We start from the raw sequence: 10,131 nt of genomic DNA, 5'->3' as shown, positions 1-10,131 counted from the left end.
TTCAATACATACATTGTTCATATCGACCCATAACACATACTTTGGTAAAATTACCCCTTTTACCCCTAACTTTTTACTTATTTACACTTTAGTCCCTAGGCTCGTAAAATCAAATACATGCATTTTCTTGGTTACCCAAGCCTAGCCGAACCTATATCATGCTCATATTAGCCCACATTTTTTTCTTTATTTCACATTTCTACTACTTATTTTTACACCTTTTTCAAACAACTCCTTTTTAGGTGTTTCCACTAAAATCACTTAGTAAAAGGTGTTTATTACACATCGAACATTCATACTCCTCCACTAAACATCAAAATACAACCATGTCACACATGGTTCAAGTTTCATACATGAACCCTAGCTCAAAATAATGGTAGAAATAGCTAGATCGGTTGATGGCAACTTCAAAAATGTAAAGAACATTAAAAACGGAGCTTAGGAGCACTTACAATCAAGCTTGAAAATGTTGAAAACCCTAGCTATGGTGCCCTCGAAATTTTCGACTAAGGTGGAAGAAGATGGACAAAATTTTGATTTACTTTTCCCTTTTTATTTTTTTGTTAACCAAATGACCAAAATGCCCTTAAGACTTTTCTTTCAAATTTTTCCTATTCATGCCCATTTTTGTCCAAAATTTTAGAACTTGGTCAAATTGCTATTTAAGGACCTTTAATTAATAATCCAATGAAATTTCAGGCTTAAATCTTCTAGAACATATGTTTTGTAACATATTCAAGTTAGTCCCTAAAGTTAATTCGGACACCTTAGGCATATAATCTCTCCATGAAAATTTCACACCATCATGCAATCATGTCATGGATCATCAAATAATCACAAAATTATTATTTCTATTTTAGATTTTTGGTCTCGAAACCACTATTTCACTAGACCCTAATTTGGGATGTTACTGGTTTGTTGATGGGTTGAACGAGGATATTAAACTTTTAGTCGGAATTCTAAAATTGAAAGAATTTGTTGTCTTGGTTGACAGAGCTTGCAAAGCCAAGGAGCTTAGTAAAGAAAAGAGAAAAGTAGATTCAGAGGCAAGAGCTCATAGTACCATAACACGTCATAGAATAGCTTGCAAAGCATTAAGCTCACATATAGAGAACATTAAGCATAAAACAACAACGTAGTAGACTTAGGGTTCGCACACCGCATATATATACATTTACATATAATAGATAGAACAAAAATTTTTAATGCAAAGGTATGTATTTATTTTTTATATAAAAACCCACGCATGCATGCATATAATACAAAACCCTTTTAATGCAAATTTATGTACATATATTATTTATAATAACCTTTGCGCATGCCTTTATTGTATATAATAATTCCATTTTACATCAATGTATATATATTACATAAATTAAAAGACACAAACTGTAACGCCCCAAAAACCTAAGTATCTATTTTTGTATGTTGTGTGCGTAAATGTATGCTTGCTTCAGTGGTTGAGTGTCCTGAGGAGTGTTGGAGGAGTCTTGAGTTCAAGCTTTGGCTTGTAAAAAATTTTAGTTTTTCTTGAATAAACCCTGGCCTATTAGCAGTAGGGTTCTTAAATAAATGTTTGTAAATCATGTCAATAAAAAGCCTACTGATATAGTGGTGAAAGGCATGTGGAATGTTCTAAGGGATCTGAGGTTCAAGGCTTGGTAAAACTGGAGGAGCTTTTTATTTTGCCATTAACGTTAGGGAGGTGTTGTTGTTTGATTAAAATTGAATGCTTGAGGAGTGGGGGAAGTTGAGGCCGAATTCTAGGTGCATGTTGGAGAGAATTTCGGCTAGATGGGATATGAATAGGTGGGATATGGTTGAGAAATCTTAGGAGTGTTATGGGGAGAGAAGTTAGGAGAGTTTGAAGAAAGTAAGGAGGGTGTTCCGAAGTGGGACTCTCCCTCTTAGGAAAATTCGGCTTTGGCAGTTTGTAGGTGTGATCATTTTGGTTTTTCAATTTTATTTTACTTGTTTGCCAAATTATGTCATAGTTATTGCATTTTCTTCCTTTCTTTGGGTTTTCTTTGGTGGTACTCTTCTTAAGGGTGGATTGTAGCATAGAACTTTCGGGGTTTGACAAGTTTCTTCTCTCGGTTTCTTTTCTTGACCGAACTCCTCCATTCTCTCCCTCTCTCATTTGTTTTGCTTGACTAAATACCTCTTTTTGGTCCCTTATCCGGTTTTTCTTCCTTCTCTCAATTTTGTTTTCCCTCTTTGTGTTTTGGCTGAATATCACTTGCCTCCTCTCCCTCTCCATCCATTCGGTTTTCATTGCTAGTCTATTGTTCTTTTTCTTGTTGGAGCCGAATCTCTCTATACTTGTGTAAGGTAACTGATTTTGATTATTTGGGTTGTTGAATCCTTGGCTTAGATTCAGACCTACTATTGCCATTATGTTAGGGTCCACAGTTATTCTTTTCCCTCTTCCTCTCTTTGTCGACATAAGCTTACTCTCTGATACTATCTTTTATCCACCGTTTTTGACAAGGGTGTGACTATTCTTCGTGGGACTCAATTCTAGAGTGTACCTTTGCAAGCCAAATACTTCTAAGTAGTGGTAAGTTATTATTCTTTCAGTTCTAATCATTTTCATTCACGGTCTCAGTTAACAAGGTGGTAATGCTATACAAATTTTGTCAAGGTTTGGAAGGCAGCTTTGATCAAGGTTAAAGAGAGAAACCGCTTACTATTCAAGGTAGGAACCATTACCATTTTGAATTAGGTGCTATGTGTGGATGTTAATTTTAATGATTTAAGGACTAACGTAGGGTTATGACTGAATCTAGGTTTGGCATCGTAGGGATTTGCTCACTTTTCATAAACAGTTATGTAATAACATTACTTTTATTGTGAAACGGCAAAAGCTGGAAAATTGGCATCATCGATGCCACACAGGTGTGTGCTCGCTCGTGTGGTCATCTAAACGTAAAAGTGTGAGCATGTGATTGTGGAGACTACCATAAGCAGTTTCGTGGGCTTAGGCCTTGTTGGGCCATGTTGGGCCGAAATGGGTCGTGTGGGCCCCATGGGCTAGTGGGCCCCACATGGGTAAACCACACGGATGTTCAGAGATTATTGGGCTAACTGTGTTGTTTACACGGGAAAGACCATTATTTGGGCTTATTGGGCCACACGAGTGTGAGGGCCCACAAGGGTCATATTATGGGCATGGGCCTATTTTCACTATTTAATTGTTAAGGTTGCACGGGTCGCACGAGTCGACTGTGGAGCTACTGTTGGGTTAGTAAGTACACCTAGACCCTAATTTATGTTATGACTATTATACCCCTATGACGTAAATGACGAAAATACCCCTATGTGATATATGAATGTTTGAGCATGCGATCTTATTTATATATGTTCATTTATATTATGTTGCATTGCATTGGGGTGGGACATATGATATTGGAGGAAGTATACTGAAAGCCTATAAGCCTATTATTGGAAACTCTGCTGCAAATACTGTTAGTGCTACAACCGGTACTATATTTTGGTGTAGGGATGGGTGGGTCGATTTTATCCCCACATGGAGTGTAGGGCTGGACAGAGTGGAGTGTAGAGGATAGATGGGTAGGATCTTTGTATGCATTTCTGATACTATACTGAAATGGGCTAAGGCCCACACCGATACTGTTACTGTATTGGGCTAAGTCCCACACTGATATTGCGACTGATATGGGTTTAGGCCCAGACTGTTCAACACTGTATGTTTGACTATTTGATAAATAAGGATTACACACTGAGTTTTCATAAACTCACCTTTTTTGCCTATCTGTACAGGTAATCCTTAGGCAGGTCGGTGCTGCAAGGGACTCGGAGATGGCCACACCATTGATTATGTTTTCATTTTGAATTTAGTAAAAGTAGTTTTATATGGATAAATTTTATGTAATAAGGCCATTTTAAATTTTCATTTAATTTGGGGATTTATTTAATTTGACTTATATCTGCTAGCAGTAGGACTCGGATTTTCAAAAGGTAATTGGTTTTCAACTGTTATGCCACGTAACTGGTTTCAAAAGCTTCCGCAGCGAACAATGTTTTAAAACATAATAAGTTAGCTTTTCATAAAGATCAAAAAGAACGTTTTAACACAAGTGGACTTTTCTAATAGAACTATGTTTTTTCAAAACTCTCTCCAACGTAACATCACAGATGCGACCATAACGTCTAAGCCAGGTTTGGGGTGTTACACAAACCTATATATAATATATAAAAGTACACACAAATTATACTATATAACAAACTTTAGAGGCCTATAAATATTATATATTTAACCTAACCTGGACGAATGTATACATTTTACTCAAGGCTCACATAGCATGTAAAAACACATAGACATTGATTCATGCTAAGAGTTCGCACAATGCATAGATGAGGTTTGTACAATGCATAGAAAAGGTTTGCACATACACATGTTCAATTCACAACATAAGATAGGGTTCGCACGTCATACTTGCTTTCAGTAAAGTGCAACCTCGTTTTCAAATGCAGTATATAGTGTACTCACCTTGTTCACCACAATGTCGATTATGTGACATTTTCCTTCCCTTTTTCTCTGCTAGTCGATGTTCCTCTGGTATTTTCAACTTCGCATGAAAAACTATACATCACATATTGTCTAAAACAATTTAATTCATTCTCTACTCAACAATAGCCCATTACGTACATTATCTCTTGCAAATTTTTATTGTTCTAATACTTACCCCATTTCCTAACCTTTAACCCTCCTAACGTACATATATTTGTTGATATAGACTGTTAATTAAATGTTAATCTCATCTAACTCTTTCCTTTAAGAATCAGTCACTATTCATCGTCTTCCTCAAGAACAAAACCATTTTAAACAACATTTCTTAGCTTCGCCAGCTTCAATCCACCATTTTCATGAAGCCAAATCATAAAAAAAACACAGATTATTTATCTTTGCTAACTAAACCATAGATAATTTAGTCAAAAGCATTTCATGCATATTTGATATGAAAATAGATTGTTTACCTTTGGTCTTGCTGTCTTTCATGACTTTCGAGTGGTCCACTTAATAACCGAACCAAAGTTTAAGAAGAAAAAGTTGGTGTTTTACTTGAGAAATTAGAGAAGAAAATGGTGCTTGGTTGCTTAGAAAATGTAATGCACAATAAATTTTGAAGGAAAATTAACTTCCAAATGCAACAGCTTTTGAAATGACGAAAGTGTAAAAAGAAAGAAAATAATAAAAAGGAAATTAAAACATGAGAAGCAAATGAATAGTGATAGCTTATATAGCCAAATTCATTTATAAACTTGGTTTATTTATCCTATGGATCCCTCCTAATTCTACCCTTTTTTTTAATAAATCCCCCACTAACCATTAGTCTTAATTTACCTATTTAAGTTCTCTACTTTGCTATTATTCCTATTTAGTCCTAATTACTAATGTGATTTCTATTTACTCTATTTTTAATCTATAATTTAGTGGTCAATAACATCGATCCCATTTTCAGGATGTGACAATCTAAGGTTGAGATAAAAATGGGTAGGTATGGTTAAAATTAATACATACCTACAAGGCCGAAAAGTATAAAATAATGTGCTGCAAATATGAGGAAACGTATGGATGCGAACACTGCTCCAAAATTTCTTGCACAAAATATCATATATGTTAAGATTAAATCACTATTTGGATCTAATTTAATAACTTTTTTACATTGGAGTCTGAACTTTTTTTTTCCAAAGTTAGGTTCTGAGCTTAGTAAATTGTTATCACATTGAGACTTGAATTAGGTAATCGTTTCGACCTTGGGGCTTGAAATTTTTTTTATCCAAGTTAGTCACTGAACTTGACAATTGTTCCCACACTAAGGCCTAAACTCTAGGGTTTTTAAGGACTAACTTGAACCAAAAAATTTCAAACCCCATTGTGAGAACAACTTCAAAATTCAAGGTTTAATTTAGATAAAAAATCCAAGCCCCAAAATAGAATCAATTGTCAAATTTAAGGTTTAGGGTTCCACAATAAAGGAAAATTTTTCAAGTTCAGATCTCAAAAAGTAATTTAACCCTTTATATTACCTAATTTTTTTCTTTTCAACGCATTTTTAAATATGAATATAAGTATGATTGTTCAAATATATATATAAAAAGATCGAGCATATCAATGTTGGACATATACCAAATATAGAGAAAAACATCATGAAGCCAACAATTATCTAATCAACTCAGTGACTTCCAACTCGGGTTAATCCTAGGAGTCTGACATTTTCCCTGAAACATAACTATGATATCGCCAATAAGGGATTGGTCCTTATTGAAAGGCCAGTGAGGCCTTAAGTTGGAGTTTCATAAATTTTGAGTTTAATCTAGTGAGGATTTTCTTCAGTTATACAATGGTTTTTGGGTAACTTGCTCTCGATTTTTCCTCCAGAAGGGCTTGTTTGATTGATAGTTATGTTAAACTGACATACCTGCCATCCAATGCCATGGTTTAGTATGTAAGCCGGAGGAGGAGTCACTAATTCATTACAATGATAGGTCGTTTATTATATAGGCTATTGGGATAACATAAGCATTAGAACCTCCAATAACAGCTGGCAACCTTGTCCAAAAAGTACTTGGACAATCGTGTTATCATTTAAAATTTTGGCTATTAGGTTTATTTTTTTATCCACTTTGTCACTTGAATTTGACAATTAAATTCCTTTTGGTCTTTGAATTTAAGGTATTATCGTTTAAAATTTAAAAATTTTATATAAATTTTCAAGCGATGATTACATTCATTGTCAATATGAAATAACCTGAATTTGGGCCTAGTCGAAACAGTGGTTTCAGGACCACAAATCTGACGTATAAATGTTTATTTTTTGGATATTTTATGACTTATGATGTGATTTCATGATTGTGTGAAAGTTTTGGTAAGAAATTTTATTGATAAGTGCTTAATTGGATATTTAGGACTAAATTGTAAAAGTTGTAAAAAATGTGTTCTAGAAGCTTTGGATATGAAATTACAATGAGATGTTAATTAGAGGTCCTTATTTAGTAATTAGATCATTATATTTCAAGTTGGACAACAATGGACATGGCTAGGTAAAATTTCAAAGAAAGGCCTTAAGGGCATTTTGGTCATTTGGTAAATTAATGAAATAAAAAGGGAAAATCAAGCCCAAATTTGTGTCATCTTCTCTACCTTGGCTGAAACTTGCAATGAAGCCATAGCTAGTGTTTTTCCAACTTTCAAGCTTGATTGTAAGTACATCCTAGCACCGTTTTTAATTTTTTTATGTTTTTATAGTCGATTTTAACCGATCTACCTATTTCTAAACATATTTTGAACTAGGGTTCAAGTTTGAAAATGTACCCATGTGTGGTATGCTTGTATTTTGATGTGTTATGGAAGAAAATGAATGTTTGATGTATGTTAAACCACTTTTACTAAGTGATTTTTGGTAAAATTGCATAAAAAGGACCTATTTGTAAAAGTTAATAAAATGGTAGTAGAAATGTGAAATAATGAAATATGTGGGCTGTTATAAGCATGTATGAGGTTCAACTAGGCTTGGGTTCCAAGAAATTGAATACATTTCATTTTACAAGACTAACGACTAAAGTGTAAATATGTGAAAAGTTAGGGGCAAAATGGTAATTTTGCCATAGTATGATTTTGAGATCAAGTTGAATAATGTAATGATTAAATGAGTTAAACGTGTTATTATAGATCAAGAAAGACGAGTTTTAGATCTTGGTCGAGGGAAAAACAAGGTCATTGACGATTAGGTCCATTCTCGTTGTTTTTATACCGAAGTAAGTATGTATGTAAATAATGCATCGTTAAAATTATATTCTAAATGCTTAAAAAAATATTGCATGAATTGTTTAATTATTTTACGATCAATCTGATTGGCCTTTGAACAAATTGACAAAGTTCCAATAAGTGAGTTAATCCCAGTTGAACCTTAGGAATAGATAGGATACAAATGTCATGACATTAGGGTTACAAAGGTTACTTGTAAGACCATATCTGGGATATGGCATTGATATGAGATGTCATGTAAGACCATAACTAGGCCATTGGCATTGATATGAGATTCTATGTAAGACCATATATGGGATATGGTGTTGGTATGGTACTATGTGTATGAGATTCCCGAGTATCTTTTAGTATTCCAAGTGGCTCAATAGGAAAAAGTTAACGAAATGAGCCAAAGATGAATAAGGAAATATGTATGAGTTGATACAAGTATGTATACAGAACTTATGAGCAATGAGATCTAAAGTAATAAAATTTTAGTAAAGATATGATTGAATAAGTAAGAATTATGTTATATTAATGATGTTTGAGATAATTTACAATATGAAAATCATATATGAAATGTTTATTTATGATGTTATTTATTTGCATATGTACTTACTAAGCTTTAAAGCTTACTCCCTTTCCTTTCCATTTCTTATAGTGTCCCCAAGCTAGCTCGGGACCAAGGTCGTCGGAGCTCGTTCCACACTATCAATCAATCATTTTGGGTATAAATGGATTTTAGCACTTTGAGTCATGGCATGTATAAGGACATGGTCTTTTTTTATGTGTCATAATTGGTTGGTCAAATTTGTTGGCTAAAATGTTAATGATTTATTTTGTATATGGCCATGAGATGTGGCCTATAATGGTTAAATTGTGTTTGTGAGTTTATTTCTATAATTAACCTTGTGCAATGCTAATGCCATATGTGATGTGTGATATGTTTACTTGGTGAATGATGGCGGTGATTCATTTGTTTATACTTGTGTTTGATGGTTATGGGAAATGAGAGAATGATATATGAATCATGAATGTGTATGATGTGTGGATGTGTGATATTGCTTATGATTGAATTTTTAATATGCATGAATGAATGCTATGGGATATTTTTTAAGTATTGGTGTATGTAGGGTGGCAAATGGCTTGGAAAATAACCTTATATTTGTCCACACGGGTAGACACACGTTCATGTGTCTAGGCCGTGTGCGACACACGGTTAGCCCTATAGGCTTGTAATTAGGCCGTTTGTCTCCTGCATCCTAAATTTCTAGAAACAGAATGCTCAAAATTGAGCACACAGGCATAGACATGGGCATGTGTCTCGACCGTGTGGACAACATGGCCTCATACATGGGCATGTGCCCAGGCCGTGTGAAGTCTACCTCTATTTTATGAAAAATCATGATTTTTATAATTATCTCATAGGCTAAGCACACGAGTGTGTGGCTTGGCTGTGTGACCCAAATTTATGCATGAAGTCATAAACAGAGAGTTACACGGGTTAGGGACACGGGTGTGTGTAACCACACGGCCTACCCACACAGGTGTGTCCCTAACCACACGGGTGTGTGACCCCTATTTAAGGCAAAAAATTTTATAAGTTTGTAAAATTTTCAAAACTTCTTAGTTTAGTCTCGAACCGCCTTTAACGTATGTTTTGGGCCTCGTAGGCTCGTATTAGGGTCGTTTTGTTTGTTTATGATTGGATTTAATTTGGATGTATATTTTAAGTCTCGAAAATGTATGATTGATGTGAGATAAGTCCAATAATGCCTCGTACTTTGTTCCAACGTGGAGCATGGTTAAAGGGTGTTACATTTTAATGGTATCAAAGCTATGGTTTAGTCAATTCTTGGACTAACATAGCGTGTGTACCAGTCTAGCTATACATGCCATAAATAATTTTGATAGTGTGATGACTCCTGACAATTCAAATTGTGTTTTATATTATAAATGGATCTCGAACGAGCAGTTGCTGACGATATAAAGAGTAACGCGCTAGCTCCCGCTCAAGGGGTAGCGCCTTTCGATAGTAGGCCCGAGACTGTCAGTCCGATAGGAGAGGCTAGAAAAGCCTTTCTTAAGATGATAAATGACTGGTACACCGAGTTTGTTCGGGCAAACCCTCCTCCACCCCTGCCTATTCCTCAGCCTATTCCCATAGCTCCTCGAGGTACGGACATGTTTAGATTGAGTAAGCCCCTAGTTGACAAGATCTGAAAGTATGGGGCATTAGATTTAGAGCTAATATTGATGATGACCTCGAAAGGTTAAAATTCTAGTTGGAAAATTCTATCAGAGTATTTGATAAGTTGTCTTGTACACCCAATGAATGTCTGAAATGTGCTACATCGCTT

Source organism: Gossypium hirsutum, chromosome A02 (genome assembly GCF_007990345.1).
Source record: "Gossypium hirsutum isolate 1008001.06 chromosome A02, Gossypium_hirsutum_v2.1, whole genome shotgun sequence".
Taxonomy (NCBI): domain Eukaryota; kingdom Viridiplantae; phylum Streptophyta; class Magnoliopsida; order Malvales; family Malvaceae; genus Gossypium; species Gossypium hirsutum.
The sequence above is the reverse complement of the archived record's forward strand: the minus strand, read 5'-3'. Positions refer to the sequence as shown.